At 41.7% G+C, this 19610-nt stretch overlaps 1 pseudogene; it reads left to right on the top strand.

Annotated features, from left to right (window-relative positions):
* The first annotated feature begins 14253 nt into the window (after positions 1 to 14253).
* LOC124084847 (M-phase phosphoprotein 8-like) lies at positions 14254 to 16883 on the top strand (annotated as a pseudogene).
* The last annotated feature ends 2727 nt before the right edge of the window (positions 16884 to 19610 follow it).

Raw genomic sequence — 19610 nt, 5'->3', positions numbered from 1 at the left:
TTCCCAGGTGGTATGAATTTAGGCCCTAAGCCCTAGGAAGGCCAGCTCTTGTTTATAAATTCTTAGGGAAGAGAGACCCCACCCTCTTCTTCCCCCTCCACCTGGAGCCAAAGCTGAGCCGTGTATTCTTGCTGCCTTCATTTTTGTGGGATCAAAATGTTCTCTGCTTCTTCTTGTAATGGATAGTATTATTTGGGTCTCCCATATGATGTTCCACCCTGGAAATATCCTGTCCTATGTATGGCCATGGGGATGAAGTTCCAAGTCATGGGGAACTGTCTTAAGTTTCTAGGGCTACTCCTGACATTTATTTCTCACTAATCTCTCTGTGTTGCTGCTTCTGTTGTTTGGGGGCCTCTGGAGACTTGACTTTCTTTTTTTGTAGGGGTGGGGACGGGAATTGAACCTAGGGGCACTTAACCACTAAGACACATTCCCAGCCCTTTTAAAAAAAAATTATTTTGAGACAGGGTCTCTCCAAGTCCTTAGAGCCTCACTAAGTCACTGAGGCTGGCCTTGAACTTGCAATCACCCTACCTCAGCCTCCCAAGTCACTGGGATTATAGATGTGCACCATTGCACCCAACTTTCCTTACTTCCTTGACATCGTGTCTTTGAAAATACCTTTTAGTCCAGTATGTATTATGCATTGTGGGACAATAAGTTTGACTGCAAATTTATATATATAAAATCCATTCAGCTGTGCATATCCTAGGGCCTGTCCCTGGGTGTGCCATTATCTTCATCTCTTTCTAGCTTGAGGTTGACAGTATGGGAATTTCAGAACTCTGACTTAACCAAATTCTAGGAGCTTTTTTTCCTCTTCTCATTTTCCTTCCTCCTCCCTTCTTTTGGCGCAAAACACATTAGAAACATATCCTACTCCTCTGGGTAGCCCTCCTAGAACCCCCAGCTCTCAAAGTGTTAAGGGGACCAAAAAGGGACACATTGTTACCAAAACCTTTCCTCATCTGTGCAGAAGGAAGGTGTTTGGCCATGACCTGGGATCCAAAGACCTCCACTCTTTGAGTTGCCTCTTTGAGCTGCAGACTGGGTAGTTCTTAAACAATAGAAATGTATTTCAGTTCTCAAGACTGGAAGATGGAGATCAGGAAGCTGTCCAGTTCGGTGTCTGTTGAGGCACTTTCTCACTTTCTAATACATAAATAGCCACCTTCCAGCCACAGCTTCACAGGGTGAGAACAAAAAAGCCCTCCAGGTCTCATTCATGAGAGCATTAATCTCATTCTCATGGAGTCTGCCCTCAGGACCTAATCACCTTCCCAAACCCCTACTACCCTCCCCTTGGGAGTTAGGATTTTAAAATGCAAATTTAGGAAAGTATGTACATTCAGTCTGTCTCATCCACAAGTGAGCACCTCTCAGTCATTCATATGGTACACGCCCATCCCGGCCCTGTCCACAGAGACAGTGAGTGCCAGGACATCCAGAAACTGGGAAGACCCTAAGAGTATCCTACTCACCTGCTGATGGTTCAGAAAATCCATAAGGGGTATTGCCCAAGGCTCCAGAAACTCATAAAGCATGACACAGACATGGGCTCTCTCCCTCTGATACTATATTAGCTGAAGTCCAGTGACTCAGCTTGTGAAGTGTTAATTACTTATGGATTTCTGCTGTGCCTTGGAAAGCAAAGACAACGAAGGCAGGTGAAAGAAAGCTAAGAGCAGCCGCCCCGCTCTTCATGCAGGTGAATCACTTATCCCAGTTAAGTGGCCCTGGCAGGAGGTCAACATTCCCCTGAAAAGTCCCCTTGCCCTATTAACTAAGGGTAGAAGGGATTCTTGGGAGTAATTTCCTGCTGTAGCCACAATCAACAGGTATGAAGCCTTCTGGGAACATTCTACTAACTCAACACAGTGGAGTGATTAACCTGCTCTCAGGTGCCTGTCATTGCTGGACAGGTCAGCCTGACATCACCTCGAGAAGTCAGGCAGTAAAGCCCCAGGTGTGTCGCAGTCTCTAGGTTTACAACAGCAGCCTGTGTCCAGGGTGGACAGAACGCAAGTACTGGGCCTGACACTCTGAGGGGCTCCATCCTGACAGCCAAGGTGGTCTTTGGGCCTCCTCTTCTCTATGAAAGTGGCCCAGCCTGCCTTGAGCTACCACTCTCCAGGCAGGAAGAGCATGAGTGGTTTGCCTTGGACACATCATTATGGAATGTATAGCGGGTGGGGCTCCTTGCTCATTGTGCCCTGTGTGGTTTGCTCTCTGGCTTTTTTGAACCAGAGAGAAATTAGGAGAAGATTCAAGGAGGAAGCCCTTCATTCCTTGCAGGACCTGGACATTTCCCACATTCAAGCTCACCTCACTCTGTGGCCCAGAACCCAGGTGCCACCCAGGAACCACACTCTGGAGTCCAGGGAGCTTTGGTTTGAAAAACATTTGCCTGGGTTTCTGGTTATCATATTTCCCCAACAGGCACCTATTTGACTGGCATTTCCTGGCATGCACCCGTCTTAGGAAGTCAAGCCTGACTTTTCAGAGAGGACAACTGACCACAGGAAGGATGCTTACAGCTTAGAAATTACTGAAAAATGTTCATGCCACCAAACTAAATGTTCTGCACCAGTGATGTGAACCACTCTCTTGAAAATCACATTTCTTAAAATACAACTCAGGAGATGGGGAGGTGACAGGTTATAATGTATCAATAAGGATGCAGGAGCCATGAAATCAGCACCAACCCAGAACACGCAGATACCGCAGTTGATGGCAGAGGAGATGGTTGTAGCCTTGCAGCAAGAGAATGGCTGGCTGAAGAAGTCTGCGAAAGTGGGCCTGGAGTCCAGGGACCAGGCACAGAATTCTAACCCTAGCCCCAGGTTGGGCCTAACCTTAAGTCAGTCATGAACTGGCGGAGGAAATCTGTTTTCCACATCTCAGAAAAGGGTTTGATGATACCTACTAGTTGGATGTGCACTGAAGTATTTAATTAATGTTTGCAAAGCACTTTGAGATGCAGTTATAGGGCCCACAGCCAAAAACAAAGCCAGTTTGTTTAGGTTGGCAGTAAAAAAAGTTAAGTGCTCTTTACTAATTAACACTCTATTAGTAGAACAGCAATATCCATGTCAAGTTACTCAAGACCATGTTTATTTTCATCACTCTGCACAGATTGGTTTCTGAGCTAAGAAAGTCTGAATTTACCTGATGGTGTGAAGTAATAAACTACCGAAACCTCCCCGCAAGCCAAACTCAACCAACAAAGAAATATGCTAAGATGGGTGCATGCCAGGGAACGCCAGTCAAACAGGTGCCTGTTGGGGAAATGTGATAACCGGAAACTCAGGCAAATGATTCCCAAACCAAAGCTTCCTTTTCTCCAGAGTACGTTCCTGGGAGGAGCCAGGGCATCAACAGGGCGCCATCTGCTGGTACCTTGGAGTATTTTCAGAAATTTGCCTGCTAATTTGCAGGGTGCACAGAAATACAATTTGAGAGAATTAGAAAAGCTCAAAAGAAGTTGATTAGAACTGCCTCCATTTCTATAAATGACAATGAATTTTGACATCACCATTATGAAAACGTAAAATATACAACTATAGGACGCTGTTACATATGATATCTGGAAACGTCTAGAAGGGAGCACAGGCAATAATCTAGCAGCAGCGATGGCAGATTAAAAATTATATGTTGGTTTCAACCTATGTTCTCATCTCATTGAACTGAATAGAAGGATGTGTCTTAATTAAGTGTTGTTGACCAGATGAAAACGTCTATCCCGGATTTGGCAGAGTAATACATTATATTTGCATTAACTTTCACCAAAATCTAATTTGGTGGCTTAAAAACTTTTTTTCTTGGTATCCTGACAATCCTACAAAGGTTATGAAAGTGAGGATAGAACTTTCAACACAGGTGTAATCCACCATGTAATTAGCTAATCATGGCTGGACAATAAGTAGATATTAATAGCCAAACATCAACATTAGCCAAGCTATACACAAATAAATTAACCTCTGAATCAATCCACCCTCACTTAGTCAAAGGAGGTGGTGAGGAAGTGAGCCAGGAAGGCATCTGAGGGGAAAGTGCTTAAGTCAGCTAGGACATAGCAATGGAAAGGCACTAAGGAGGGGGCACTTGATCAGCTGTGGGTGATCAGAAAGGCCAGGGTTCCTGGAGCGGCATGACAAGGCCCATTCAACTTGGGACATGTGGACCAGTCCCGAGCCTAACCAGAACCTCATGCCAGCCTGCCTAGCCTACTCCACCCAATCTGTAGACCATAGTCAATCTGTAGACCTATAAGCATGGAAATAATGGAAATATCGTGGCTGCAAGTCACTGAAATTTTAAGACTATTTGTTAAGTAGCATTATTGTGGCAATTGCTGACAAATACATTAATCAAAGAATCACACAATTAGGTGTAGTAGCAAAGGAGATTAGACAAGTAATGGCAGGAGAGGGACATATTATATTTTGCAAGTGTATGGTCCTCTAGTCATTTAGGGAGGAAGAAAACCAGGAGAGTGTTGTCCACAGACTAAGTGAAGAAAGTGAGTTAAGGAAGAGAGAGGAATTGAACATATCACTCGCTAGAGGTTATAGAGTGACCGTATGCTTCATTTACCACTATGTGTGACACTTTTAAGATCAAAACGGGTACTCTTAGTAATCATGGCAGGAAAGCAAATATAAACTAGGGATATTCTGAGAAAACAGAGATATATATCAGGTAAAGTGAAAACTGATCATTGAATGTAGGTTTACCAACTAAGAGGTCATTGTTAATTTCCCCAAGAGCAGTTTTGGTGAGCTAGAGCGTTGAGTTTAGCCCAAATGGATTGAGTTCAAGAGAAAAATGGGAGGAATGTGAGAGTAGGCAACTTTTCTGAGAAATTTTGCTATAAGTGGGGGGAGAAAAGGAGGCATTAGTCAAAGAAAGAGATGAAAGCAATATTTTGGTATTTTTTTAACTGAAGAAATGAAGTTAATTTACATGGCAAATGTTTGATGATCTCCGTCCAAGATGGCGGGCCAGAGGGAGGCAGCATTCTGTGTTGCTTTGTGACCTGGGGCTCAAATAGTGAGAATACTACTTCTCTGCCAGAGATATTCCTGCTCCTGTGCGGGACTCATGGCCACTCTGTGGTCCAGGGCTCCAGGCCACAGCATCAGAGTAGGTCTCCCAAATACTCTCGCCCATTCAGGACTAACCAGGTACCCAAGCAGGCACCATCAACATCAACACAGAACTTTCAGCCACCCACAGGAGCAGAAATCACCATGCCACTCCCACACAGGACACAGGGGCAACTTCCCACAAGAACTCTGGCTGCCACTCCATGTGGACCCCCATCTACCAATGTAGGGCTCCCCCTGGACACCACCATTTTGAGACTCTGCAGCAGCAAAGATAGTCCCCTACGCTCAGTAGCCTGCCTGCACCTAAGAACTTCACACAGGCTCTGAAGTTGGCCAACAGCCACACACCAAATGTTTGCTGATGGGAACTAACCAGAAAAAGTTATTGTTGAAAGAAAGAGGGGGAGAAATCCTTGAGCAGGCAAGAGAAGATGGGATACTATGGACAAATAAGAGCACTGTCCTCTGCTGTTATCATGAGCCGTTCAACCTAGGATAGGGAGGGAAGGCAGAGTAGACACAGGTGGGCGGATGTCACAGTGGGAGTGGTGGGAGATTTCCTTTGATTTTGTCCGTGAAATAGGAAACAAATTCATAAACCAAAAACAAGCTCATAGGAGAAGAAAAGGTCTTAAATAGTTGTCCAGGAGATTTGGAGAAAAATTACTCCAGGAAGACATATAGTAGGTTGCCCAGCAGCAGTAAAAAGCCTGCAGTCCTGAGTTTAAAATGCAACCAGCAAAGGCAGCTCCATGTCTACTTAAGAACTAGAAAATAACCAAAAAATTCACCCACCGTAAGCTGCTCTTGCAAACACAATTTTTTAAAAAATCATCAGAGAGCTAAGGTCACAAGGCAACAAATTCCCTAAATTCCAAAATGAGAGAAGACTTTTGGAGGAGAGATAGGACTCACTAGCTATATGATGGATGGCAGAGCCAGGGTAAAAAGGTGCCAACAGATACTAGTGGGGAAGAAGAAATAAGAAATTGTAACCAACTGCCTGAGGTCAGGTGTGGGCAAGTGTGTCATCCCAGAATAGCAGGGGAGCTCACTCTCTCTCTCAATCTGCTCCCACAGCCTTCCACTGGAGGTTCTGGAGGAAGAATAAAGGCAGCATGAGACTGGATTGGTGCAGGCATGGAAAAGGTAATTGCTGAATGTTGGTAGCACCTTGGAAGAAGAAGGAGAGAATAGGGTAGAAGAAATATTTTTAAGACTGGTCAAGAATTCCATAAAATACTAAAATATGTCAAACCATAGATCCATAGAATTCAGAGAACTCAGAAAGATAAAAACCCTAAAAAAAAAAATCAAAACAAAACCACACCTGGACACATCCTAGTCTAACTGAGGAAAACTCATGTTAAAGAGAAAATCTGAAGCCTATCAGTGGGGAGGAAGGAAAAAGGCGCATTTTATGCAAAGGAACCAAGATAAGAATCATGGCAGAATTTCATTGGAAACCATGTAAGTAGAAGACAGTGGAGCCATGTCTTTAAATTACTGAAAGAAACAACCTGTTGATCCACAAGTCAACATCCAGGGAAAATATCTTTCAAAAATGAGGGAAAATAAAATCTTTTCAGAAAAACAACTGAAAGAATCCATTGCAGGCGGACTTATGCTAAAAGAAAGACTAGCGGTTTTTCTCCAGGCAGAAGGAATATGACCCAGGTAGAAAGTAGGATCTATGAAAGAAAGAGGGAGCTCCAGAAATGCTAAAATAGGAGGGTAAATTCCTTTAAATTGCTCTGAAAGATAATTTTCTAGAGCAGGGGTTGTCAAAAACTTTGGTAAATGACAAGATAAAACAATATTTTAGGCTCACAGGACACGTGGTCTCTGTAGCAACTCCTCGACTCTGCCCCTGAAAAATGAAAGCAGCCAAAGACAACACGTAAAAACACGGGCATGGCTGTGTTCTGATAAAAGTTTATTTATAAAATTGTTCAGATGACCTAAGGCTAAAGTGATAAAAATATATCATAGAGTTTATAAGATATTTAAAAGCAAAATTTAAGACAAAAAATAGCACAAAGTGCCGAGGAAGAAATTGGAAGCATACTGTGTAAGTTTTTTATATCGTTTTAGAAGTGGCCTAATATTATTTAGAGGTAGACTGGAATAGAAGACATATATTGTAAACACTAGGGCAACCATTAAATGTTTTTTAAAAGAGGCATAACCATAAGTGAAGAATGGACATATCATTAAATCATAAAAAATTTAATCCCAAAGCAGACAGGAAAAGAGGAGGGAAAAGGAACAAAGAACAAATGGGACAAATAGAAAACAACCAGCCAGAGGGTAAGTTAAACCCATGACACCTCTAATTAGATATAAATAGTACAAATGCTCCTATTAAAGGCAGAAGTTGTAATGTTTGGATTTTAAAAGGCTCATCAGCCCTGTGCCATCTATAAGAAATCCACTTCAAATATGAATATAGAGACAGGATAAGTAAAAGGATGGAAAAAATATGCCTTACAAATGTGAATCTAAATATAGCTAAAGAGACAGTGTTAATAGCAAAGCCTTCAAGGAAAGACCATCACTCAAGATAGTGAAGAGATATCCCATAAGGATCAAGTCACAAAGTCAAGAATCCTAAGTGTATACGCCCCTAAAGGTAGGATTTTAAAGTAAATGAATAATACCTGATAGCACTGAAAGGAGAAATAGACAAACCCACAATTATAGTTGGAGACCTCAAAACTTCACTTTCATTAACTTATGAGAGAAAGTACAGAAAAATCATGAACAGAATAGTCCATGTTCTTACCTGAAGAACATGAACATTCACCTTGACCTCAGTGACACTGATAGAATACTCTGCCTGACAGTGGCAAAATACACATTCATTTTAAGTGCCAAAGAAACATTCATATGTATGTCATTCCAGGCCATAGGACCAACTTCAACAATACAAGAGAATCAAAATCACGTAAGTTGGCATATTTTCATGCTTACATCCATTCTGAATCACTTGGGTGGATTTTGGTACAAAATCGTTAGAATTGGATCAAGGTAGGTTTGAGATTTTTTTTTCCAGTAGAGTAATGTGAAGAGGAAAGTAAGGAAATTTTTTTAAAAAGGGATTATGGGATTGAACCATGAAATTAAGCTGAATACAACATAAAGTGAGAAGCACTGAGAAAAGACTGAAGGGCTGGTTTCAAAGAGTGGCTGAGAGTGACTTTACTGATAATGACAAGGTCACAGGTAAAACCATGGCAATGCGTAACTGAGGTTCAGTGGAGAGCACGATTATTGAAACAGACAAGGTGAAGGAACTGAGATGCTAAGTATTGGAAATACCACCTGCGAGGCTCTTGACAGCAGTGGTGGAGAGTGACGGTGAACCAGGAGTTAGGATCCTCAAGGACTAAAGGACAATGACTAGGAGAGGAGATGACTTCCACAAGACCGGCAGTGGGTGCTCTGGTCTGACAACACAAGATGTTATTGTTGAGGGGAGATGGGACTAATACAGGCGATGAGAAACAAGGAGGCCACCGAATGACCTGACCAGCTCCATGGTGCCAGGAGGCAAGAGAAGACCACCTTCACTGAGGAGCGTCCTCACTGTGGGCGCTCGTGGAGTTGGTAGCAATCCTCATTCTCTCCTTACCATGGAAGGGGTCAGGCAGCATGGGGATTTTAAAGTTCAAAGTGACAGGCTGAGCTCACCGTTTATTTCCTTTCTACCTGAGACTCCAGAAAAGTGATGGTGAAAACATAACTGCATCGTATAGAAAAATTGAGAAAGAGAGCATGGGGAGGTGAGTGGTTTCATGAACTTCTTGTAGATGGAAAATGATAGGCGATGAATGAAACAGCCCTCCAAACCCCATTCCCGGGAACAGGGAACTCTCCGACATCTCTGCCAAACCTTCCCTTTGACTAAGTGGAAATCTAGAACACTTTTATCTAGAGAAGCTTTCTTCCTCCACCACTCAGGGCCAACCTGCATCATGGTCTGAGAGCTCTCCAAACTTCATCCAGCTTCCTCCATGTTTCTTCATGCAGTTACCTGAGGACATGTAACTTAAAAATTCACTGCAGAATATGCAGGAGGAAACAAAAGCAAGGGAGAAAGCCAGTGGCCACAGGGCACCCCAGAGAGACTCCAGAACCAGGCCACAGCTGGTAGGTGGCGATGAGGGCAGGAGTGAGAAGGAGGGTTCCAAAGTGAAAAGGTTGACCCAAAGGGGGGCAGGGCTTCACTTTCCTTTTTCATCCTATTGCTAAAAAGTAGATTGTAGGAATCCCAGCACTTCCCTAAGGCCAAAAAACTATAGAACTCTTCTTTAAAGATACTGAACTTACTTCCAGAGACCAAATAGGGCTTCCAGAATTGGCAAAGCCCTTGGGAGTTACACAATTGACTTAAAGCCTGGCTATCCCTACGCTAGTCAAAAAAGGCCATGGGGGGACTAGGACCGTGGCTCAGTGGTAAAGCACTTGCCTAGAATGCATGAGGCACTGGGTTCAATCCTCAGCACCACATAAATAAATAAAATAAAGGTATTGTGTCCATCTACAACTAAAACAATCAAAAGACAAAAAAGAGCCATGGGCCTGCGGCTGAGCCTCACCAACAATGCAGAACTCCCAGTCAGCACACCCATTCCTAGGAAAGACCTAGGGAGAAAAACAGATATATCCTACAGAAGAAGGAAACCCGTGGAGAAAAATCAACACCCGTCCCTATTATTAAATAGAATCTGACCGTCATCAGAAGACAAACACGTGCATGAAATAACAAAGATTCACAAACAGAACAAATCACTCCAAAAGAAACAGGTCAAAAAAAAATTTTCAAAAATCTCAAACCTTTAATAAATATCCTCAGAGTTTTTGAGATGCAATATGGATAAGGATAAAAACAAGAGTGGGAGGCTAAAAAAGACACAATCAGAAAATCAATACGAGAGTTGAAAGGTAAAGTCCAAGGAATTTCCTAGAGATAAGGCAAAGAGATGGAAATGTGAAAGAAAAGAAAAGAAAAAGGCATAAAGGATCAATCCAGAAAGTTTGATTATCTAATAGAAGTTCTATAGGAGAGGCTGGGGATGTGGCTCAAGCGGTAGTGTGCTTGCCTGGCACACACAGGGTGCTGAGTTCGATCCTCAGCACCACATAAAAATAAAATAAAGATGTTGTGTCCCTCAAAAACTAAAAAATAAATATTAAGAAAAAGAAGTTCTACAGGAGAGAGAGAGGGAGTGAGAAAGAGGGAGTGAGAAATGGATCAAAGACATAATCTAAGAAACTTTTCCAGGCTGGGGGGAAAAAACAGTTTTCCAATTAAAAAAAATTAGATAATGCTGGCAGTCACACATAACATACATTAACAAATTTTATATAATGAAGATAAGATATTTTCTGAAAGCAAAAAAGAAAAAGACAGAAGAAAATAGATTCTTTAAAAATCAAAAGTCAAATTGACATCAAGCTTCTCATCTGCAGATGGAGTTGTTGAGAAGACAATGGACTTGACCCTCCAAAAATTATTTTGAATCTAGTATTCTATATCCTGCTAAGCTGTCAATCAAATGAAATATTTTCAGAAATGCAAAGCAAAATAAGTGAGGCTTGCAGATCTCTGAATATGGAGAGTAAAATTGACCCCAGGCCTCCCTTTTGTCCCTGAAATTCATGGACACATTTGTTGCACAGACACTCTCAGCCAGTGACCAGATGCAGCAGAGATGTTAAGGCAGACCCCATTCTTGGAGACAGGCAACTCTCCAACATCTCTGCTGAACCTTCCTTTGACTAAATGGGAGACTAGAACACTTCTATCCCACCTTCTCTCTCTCTCTTCCTTACTCAGGGGCAAACCTGGGCAGCTGTCCTGACATTATGCTGCTCCTTCCATCTTACCTCACACAGTTACATAAAAACTTGTTTTGAAATCTATTTCTCAGTGGACCAAGATAATTGAAAGTTTACCTCTTTGCACATTTCTTGAAGAAAAGCCAGAAAAGGCAGGGGTAAAAAGGAAAAAGGAAACAAACAGAATGAATAAGACATGAGATATACATATGGCAGACCTAGCCAGAGCTCAGTAAACATGAAGTAGCGCAACAAGTCTGAAAAAGCCATCAGAATGAATGTCTAGTTTAAAGATTGGCTCCAAAATTACCTTTGCCCTTCACTCTTCTGGGAAGTTTTCTTCATTTAGAATGATGTTGGCCTGGGGCTTAGCATAGATAGCCTTTACAATGTTGAGATACGTTCCTGTTACCCCTAGTTTTTCCAATGTTTTGAACATAAAGGGGTGCTGTATTTTGTTGAATGCTTTTTCTGCATCTATTGAGATAATCGTATGATTCTTGTCTTGAAGTCTATTGATGTGATGAATTACATTTATTGATTTCCGTATGTTGAACCAACCTTGCATCCCTGGGATGAACCCCACTTGATCGTGGTGCACTATCTTTTTGATATGTTTTTGTATTCCATTTGCCAGAATTTTATTGGGAATTTTTGCATCTATATTCATTAGAGATATTGGTATGAAGTTTTCTTTCTTTGTCTTTGTCTGGTTTTGGAATCAGCATGATATTTGGAAGTGCTTTCTCTTTTTCTATTTCCTGAAATAAATTGAAGAGTATTGGAATTAGTTCTTCTTTAAATGTCTTGTAGAGCTCAGTTGTGTATCCATCCAGTCCTGGGCTTTTCTTGGTTGGTAGGCTTCTGATGTCGTCTTCTATTTCATTGCTTGAAACCGATCTGTTTAAATTATGTAGATCATCCTGATTCAATTTAGGTAATACCTATGACCCTGGAAATTTGTTAATGCCTTCGATATTTTTATTTTACTGAGTATAAGTTTTCAAAATAATTTCTAATTATCTTCTGTATTTCTGTAGTGTCTGTGGTGATATTTCCTTGTTCATTATGTATGTTAGTAATTTGAGTTTTCTCTCTCCTTCTCTTCATTAGCATGGCTAAGGTTTTTGTCAATTTTATTTATTTTTTCAAAGAACCAACTTTTTGTTTTGTCAATTTTTTCAATTGTTTCTTTTATTTCATCTTCATTGATCTCAGCTCTGATTTTAATTATCTCCTGTCTTCTACTGCTTGTGGTGTTGATTTGTTCTTCTTTTTCTAGGGCTTTGAGATGTAATTTTAAGTCATTTATTTGTTGACTTCTTCTTCTTTGAAGGAATGAACTCCATGCAATGAACTTTCCTTAGTATTGCTTTCATAGTGTCCCAGAGACAATATGTTGTATCTGTGTTCTCATTCACCCCTAAGAGTTTTTTTTTATCTCCTCCTAGATGTGTTTTGCAACCTATTGTTCATTCAGTAGCATATTATTTAGTCTCCTGGTGTTGGAGTAGCTTTTATTTTTATTTTATCATTGATTTCTAATTTCATTCCATTATGATCTGATAGAATGCAGGGTAGTATCTCTACTTTTTTATATTTGTGAAGAGTTGCTTTGTGGCATAATATGTAGTCTATTTTAGAGAAGGATCCATGTGCTGCTGAGAAGAAAGTGTAATCGCTCATTGAAGGATGAAATATTCTATATATGTCAGTTAAGTCTAAGTTATTGATTGTAATTATTGAGTTCTTTAGTTTCTTTATTCAGCTTTTGTTTGGAAGATCTATCCGTGGCAAAAGAGGTGTGTTAAAGTCACCCAGAATTATTGTGTTATGGTCTATTTGACTCTTGAACTTGAGAAGAGTTTGTTTGATGAACTTAGATGCTCCATTGTTTGGGGCATATAAATTTATCATTGTTATGTCTTGTTGATGAATGGTTCCCTTAAGCAGTATGAAATATACTTCTTTATCCCATTTGATTAACTTTGACTTGAAGTCTACTTTATTGATATGAGGATGGAAATCCCTGCTTGCTTCTGCAGCCCATATGTGAGTTGTCTGATTTTTCCCAACCTTTCACCTTCAGTCTGTGGATGTTTTTTCCTATGAGATGAGTCTCTTGGAGGCAGCATATTTTTGGGTCTTTTTTAAAAATCCAATTTGCCAGGCTATGTCTTTTGATTAGTGAGTTTAGGACATTAACATTCAGGGTTATTATTGAGACATGATTTGTATTCACAAACATTTTTGTTTATTATTGTTATTTAACTTGACTTGGTTTTGCCTTTGATTAGTTGTTCCTTTGGTATAATACCTCCCTTGGCTGATTTTCATCGTTGTTTTTCATTTCCTCTTCATGGAATATTTTGCTGAGGGTGTTCTGTAGTGCCGGCTTTTGAGTTGTAAATTCTTTTAACTTTTGTTTATTATGGAAAGTTTCTATTTCATCATCAAAATGATCGGATGGGGGGAGCCCAGTGATGGCTTGGATGATGAGTTCAGAGACAAACTCTGCAGCTTGCAGTGTGTGGCTTTCGGCTGATTTCAGAACCTGTGTGACGTTCTTGGGTGCAGGCAGGCTACTGTGCGTAGGGGACTATTTCTGCTGCTGCAGAGGCCCAAGATGGTGGCAGCTTGGGGAACCCCACGTTGGTAGATGGAGGTCCACATGGGAGTGGCAGCTGGAGTTCCTGCACGTGGGAAGCTGTTGGGCTTCCAGGATTTCTGCTCGGGTGGGTGGCCTTTTGCACAAGTGCTGATGCTGTTGGTCCCACTCGGGTACCTGGTAGTCCTGCATGGGTGAGTAGTTGGGAGACTTACTCTGATGCTGAGGCCTAGAACCCAGGATGGGCATGATGGCTGTGATTCCAGAAGCAGTATTCTCACTACTTGAGTCCCAGGTCACAGAGCAACACAGAATGCTGCCTCCCTCTGGCCTGCCATCTTGGGTCTCCTGGACTTGGATTTAAATTGTAGCTCTTCCACTTACTACAAGAGACTTCAGCAAGTTACACAATGTCTCTGAGCCCTAGTGGTCTCACCGGTATAACATACCCACTAACACTTGCCACTGGGAAAACTGTGTTTCCTGGTTACCGTGAGGTAAGCAACTTTCCTCCACTGTACCCTTCCGCCATGATGTTCTTCCTCACCTCAGGCCCAGAGTGATGAGTCAGCTGACCACAGAATGAATCCAACACAGAACCCCAAATAAACTTTTCCTCTTGTGGGTTTTTCTTGTCAGAGTAATATTCCCTATAAAAGTTTGATGGAAACGCTATATATACATCTGATGTATTGGTGGGAGCCTGAGGTTCATCTGGAGGACTGTAAAGAAGTTCTTGACTTTACTAAGAAAGGGGCAGAAAACAAAATTGAAGTAGAAAGAAATTCAGAAACTACCCTTAAATAACAACATATTTTAGGCAAACTCTGATAGTGATCAGCAAAGCAAGACAAAACAAGATGCTTCCCCAAGCTAGAAACAACAACCACAAAATATGGCACAGGGAAAAGAAAAACCCAGATGACTTGAAAAAAATAGACTGGGAAACTAAAAGATAGGTCCAAACCAGAACTGGAGACTTCCTTTGAAAATTAGTATTTTATTTAGGGACAAAGAAAAGAATTTTTGGAAGCCAAAGAATTCGAGGACTCCAACAATCCCCAAAACGGATGACATAAAAACAGCTAAGGAATTGAAGTTTAAAAGGTCTGAAATAAGAGATTTAAAGACTAATATAAGAGAAGATCCCAAAGAAAAGAGAAATATGTTGAATCTTGGCTGGAGTCTGAATTGAGTGTACTTTATGATGCTCCTTTTCAGGAGGAAATGACAGCAAAGAGTCACTTTCTGACAATAGAGAAGAGAAACAAAAACAGTGCAAGAGATAAAACGAATCTGGACTTGGGACAAGCGAATGTCGGTGAGGAACCGCTGGGTGGCCAAGCTAAGAGGAGCCGAGCACCTAAGGAAGACTGGGGGGTGGAAGAAGGAAGAGGCCATCCTGTGGCTGTGCTCTATTTGTGTACAATGAATCGAAATGCATTCTGCTGTCACGTATAACTAATTAGAACAAATTTAAAAAAAGAAGAAGAAGAAGAAGAAGCAGCAGCAAGAGGCTAGAAAACAAGAACACCTTCTCAAAACTATACCTAAAAAGCAAAAGAACCCAGACAGATGAAGAAATGACACAGAATTAAATAAGCTGACGCCACCTCCGACTGCCCATGCGCAGAGTTCTAGGATCTGGTGGGGAAGACAGAGTCCTGGGGTCCTCTGACCTAACCCAGCAGGAAGAAGAGACCAGAGAAAAATATCCAAAAGACAAAATTCAGACAAGGAAGAAAAGGGCCAAAAAGAGTCAAAAGGAGGAAAGATGTTCAAGGAAGTCAGAAATGCACTTGATTACTTCTTTAAAACTACAGAAGAAAAAAAAATGATGTTCCTGAGAATAATCAGGAAAAGAGCTAATACCACTGGATTGTAAAACCACAGCAGATCACAAAAGCAAGGAGTATAAGTGTTCCCTGAAAGAAAGGAGGAAAACTAGAAATGAAACTGATACTTGGGCAAACATTGCTGCCGACGGTGATCAGGGGACTTTGGACAGTTGGTGCCAAATGTATGAAAATTCGGGTGAGTTTGGCATCATTTTGCAGGATGATCTCACAGTCGTGTGCCATGTTATTTACTCTGCTCTTCTCCACCATTGGAATTCTGACCCAACATCAGAAAATCACAAGATTGTACCTGGATCTCCTGAACAAATCTTTTTATAGGGAGGGAGAAGGAAAGAAGGGTGGGTGGGAGGGAGGGAGGAAGCCGTGAGGATTAAAGAGAGCAATGTAGACTGCTTGACCCACAGCAGGCAGGGGGAATGAAGGTATCATTTATCCAGGTGAGAGACGTTGAGGGGAACCCCAAACAGATCCCTCTTTGTCTTTTGGTAACCATCTTTTAGAAGGATCAAAGAGAAGAATAGTAAGATTTTCAGGTGAGACAGTGAGCAGGTAGGTAGGTGTGGGGCTAAATTCCTAAGGAAGATTGGGGAATTTGAATCCCCACTCCCCCATTTGCAAGTTGGGAGACTGACCAGATACATAATCTCCATATGCCTCGGTTTCTCCATTTAATAGCAATAATGTCTCCTAGGCTTGGCATGAGGATCAAGTGAGCTAATTTCATGACTAGATGGCTGCTTGGATCATGACAAATAACCACAAAGTGTTGGTTGCCTTTGAGTTTGGAAAATGAGCCGAGAAGGACTCCAGGTGAAGCTGCCTGAGTATGTCAAATATGGCTCCCTAATAAGAGAGTTCAAAATAAAATACATGCAAACTCTCAAGGATAGGAAGAATAGGAAGCGATAGCAGCTCTGGAAAGTTTAAAGCTGGGAAGCAAAGGGTAAGTGATAACTGCAAATTAACAGACCCAATAAAGCTGAGTCTTAAGTCATGTGTGGATGAAGTAAAAAAAACCAACTGGATTTATTCCACAGAATCCTCAAAGGGCTCAGAACCTCCAGAACCTCCAGAGGTCCAGAGGGGACTCAAATAAGAAACAGGGTGAAAGCTGTTGAGAAGTGATTTGATTCCTGAATCCCCTTCTTTATTCCACACTCCTAGTGAATGCCCTTTTTTCACTCTGGAAGAAAACTGGGGGAAATCCTCTTTACAGAGGTGTGGGTGAGTGCCACACAGGAAAGTGGGGGTATTAAGTGGGGAAATACAACTGAACACCAAGACCCCCGGGTCATTACCCCCCTTCATCTCCTAAAATGTCAGCATCCAGAAGCCCTCCATTCCACTGGGAGAAGAGAAGAGTCTTCTTTGGGGAGTCTGACCAGCCAAGGAGAAAGGCCCTGAGCTGGAAGGCCCCAACCCAGAACCCTTCTGATCCCCTCCACAGGGAAGCACTAAACTCAAGCCCTTCACATAGTGGAACTCTAGTCAGCGTGTTAGACCCAAGAGCAGGCAGCCCAGTCTTGTCAGACAGTGACAAAGTTCTCTAATGTGGAGTGAAAAGGCCCAAAAAGCACAAAGTGAAAAATAACCTAGAGGAAGCAGAGTCGATGCAGGAAAGAAGAAGAATTTTTTGAGAGAACTATTACTAATATTCCTGGAGAAGGGGAGATGGCATCAATGAAGCAAGAATGGTGTGATTTTTTTTTTAAATCCCATTCAAATAACAACAAAAAACTCATTACAAATCAAAATACGATGACAGCAGGGAGAACCTCAATAGAAGAATTAGAAGCTAAATTGGAAGGAATTTCTTGGAAAAAGACAAAGAAATGGGAAGTAGGAGAGACAGTGCAAGAACATTGGAGGGTGAGCACAAGCGATCAAGAGATTCAAAATACAACCAATAATGATCACAAAAGAGACCAGAGAAGACTGAGGACAACAAGTCATGGAGAAGATTTCCCAGAACTGAAAGACGTAAGTTTTTCAGATTCAAAGAGCTCAGGGAGAACTCAGCAAATTCATTAAAACTAAACCCGTGTGAAGGAGCATCATCGTGAAATTTCAGAACTCTGAGGATAAAGAGAAAAGCTATATCTCGTAAAAAGAAAGAGGTTTCTGAATTGCGATGGGCTTCTAATTAGCAACTCTGCAAACACAAAAGCGGTGTTAGTTGACTTTCCATCATTATAGCAAAATAGCTGAGAGGATTAACTTATAAAGAAAAAAGGTTTATTTTGGCTCACAGTTTTGGAGGTTTCAGTCCTGGTCAATGGCCCTATTGCTTTAGGCCTGTGGTGATGCAGCACACCATGATAGGAGCATGCTGGCAGGGCCAAATCGTTTACATCAAAAGGGAGCAAAAAAATGGGGCCTGGATTGTGGCTCGGTGGTAGAGCGCTTGCCTTGTATGTGTGAGCCCCTGGATTGGATCCTCAGCACCAAATAAAAATAAATGAATAAAAATAAAGATATTGTGTCCATCTACAACTACAATTTTTTTTAAGTGAGGGGGGTGGAGCAAAAAGAGCAAGAGGAAGGGGCCAATCATCCCCTTTAAGGGAATTTCCCCAATGACAGAAAGACCTCCCACTGGGCCCCACCTTAAGTTTCATCACTTCCTAAAGTGACACCCTGGAGACCAAGGCTGTAACACCTAGGCCTTTAGGGGACATTGAAAACCAAGCCATAGCAAAGGTAATGCAGCAATGTCCCTCAAACTGTGAAAATAATAATTTTTTTCTTATCTACAATTTGGTAGCCAATCAACAATCAAGGAATCACGAGGGCATAATAAGGACATCTTTGGATATGCAATGTCCAAAAATCTCTCACGTACCCTTTCTCAGGAGACCACTGACAGTCACTGGAAGAAAGACCAGAAGAGAGGGCCATGAGATGAGGCAAACTTTAAGGCAGGAAAGAAGTACAAGGATTCACCAGGAATCTGGTGAACAAAAATCCCAGAGTGACCGCTGACATCCTGATTGGAGCAATGTCACTCCAAGTGACAGACCATCGCTGTGCCCTCCACAACTGGACCATCTTTTTAACCTGATGAGACTGCTGGAGCATGTACTCCATTAAAACAAGAAAGTAAACCAAAAAGTAGAGGATGCCAGAGAAACAGAGAACCCCACCCAGAGAGAAAGGCAAAGAGAATTCCAAGATGGTGGCAGAGAAAGGGCAGTCCCACGGAGTCAGCTACACAGCCGGCCCAGGGGACAAAGCAGGGTTTCACAAAAGGTGTTTCCAACAGAGAGAGGGGGAGGAGGAGGAAGATGAAGATGAAGAAAAAGAAAAGAGAGAGAAAGAAAAGAAGAAAGGAAGGAAACAGGTGGCCTGCAATTGTTGGCCGTATAGACAAGTGTTCTGAGCGACTCTTGGCAGTTGTGGAATGGATTAGCCATAAGAACCCCAAAATTAAGCAAATACAAAAGAAGGTACTTATTAACTACAGATAAAACAAAAATGAAGAAAGGGAACATAATCATATGGCACTGCAGGGCTCCACCATGAATAATATTTGTCTAGGCCCATAATGTAAACAGAGACTATTGATCTGACTGAGGACAGGAACAACCACGTGGGTTGGAGGGGACAGGAAGCAGAGGAATGGGGATGGTGGCTGAAGAGAACAGATCCTCCTCTACCATAATAGGAAGTCAAGTAGAAGATAGAAGCGCACACACACACACACACACACACACACACACACACACACACATGTTCTTTAGAAACACAGATGTGTAAACCCAGGAAAACAGTGGTTGAAAGTGGTCACCTCTGGGGAGGACAGCAGGTGGACTGGGGAGAGGTGGAGAGGGCAATTGTATTTTGTTTTTATTTTAGTTCAACTTGGTGTTTGGAACTATATGTACTGATTTTTAAAATTTAAAAGACTGATGAATTCCCCCCAAGCAAGTGGACTCTGGTGGCCTCCATAGTAGGTTGTGGTAACTTTTCCAACTGCCCTAGCCCAATGGTAAAGCTTAGAAAATAATGACAACTTCCTCCTCCTCCCTCAAAACACCAGCTACCTATTTACCTATAGATGTAGATCTTTAAAAATATGCTATGATTTCAAAGAACTGTGTCCCATTCAAATATCTAGGAGAACGAAGAAAGTGATTCACAGGCAAGAAAAATTACAACTGAGCAGAAAACACGGAAATGAAAGTT

Source organism: Marmota monax, unplaced genomic scaffold (genome assembly GCF_021218885.2).
Source record: "Marmota monax isolate L192 unplaced genomic scaffold, Marmota_monax_Labrador192_F-V1.1 WCK01_AAM20220418_F8-fsc00106, whole genome shotgun sequence".
Classification (NCBI taxonomy): domain Eukaryota; kingdom Metazoa; phylum Chordata; class Mammalia; order Rodentia; family Sciuridae; genus Marmota; species Marmota monax.
Note: the sequence above shows the minus strand (reverse complement) of the source record. Positions and strands in the feature narration are given on the sequence as shown.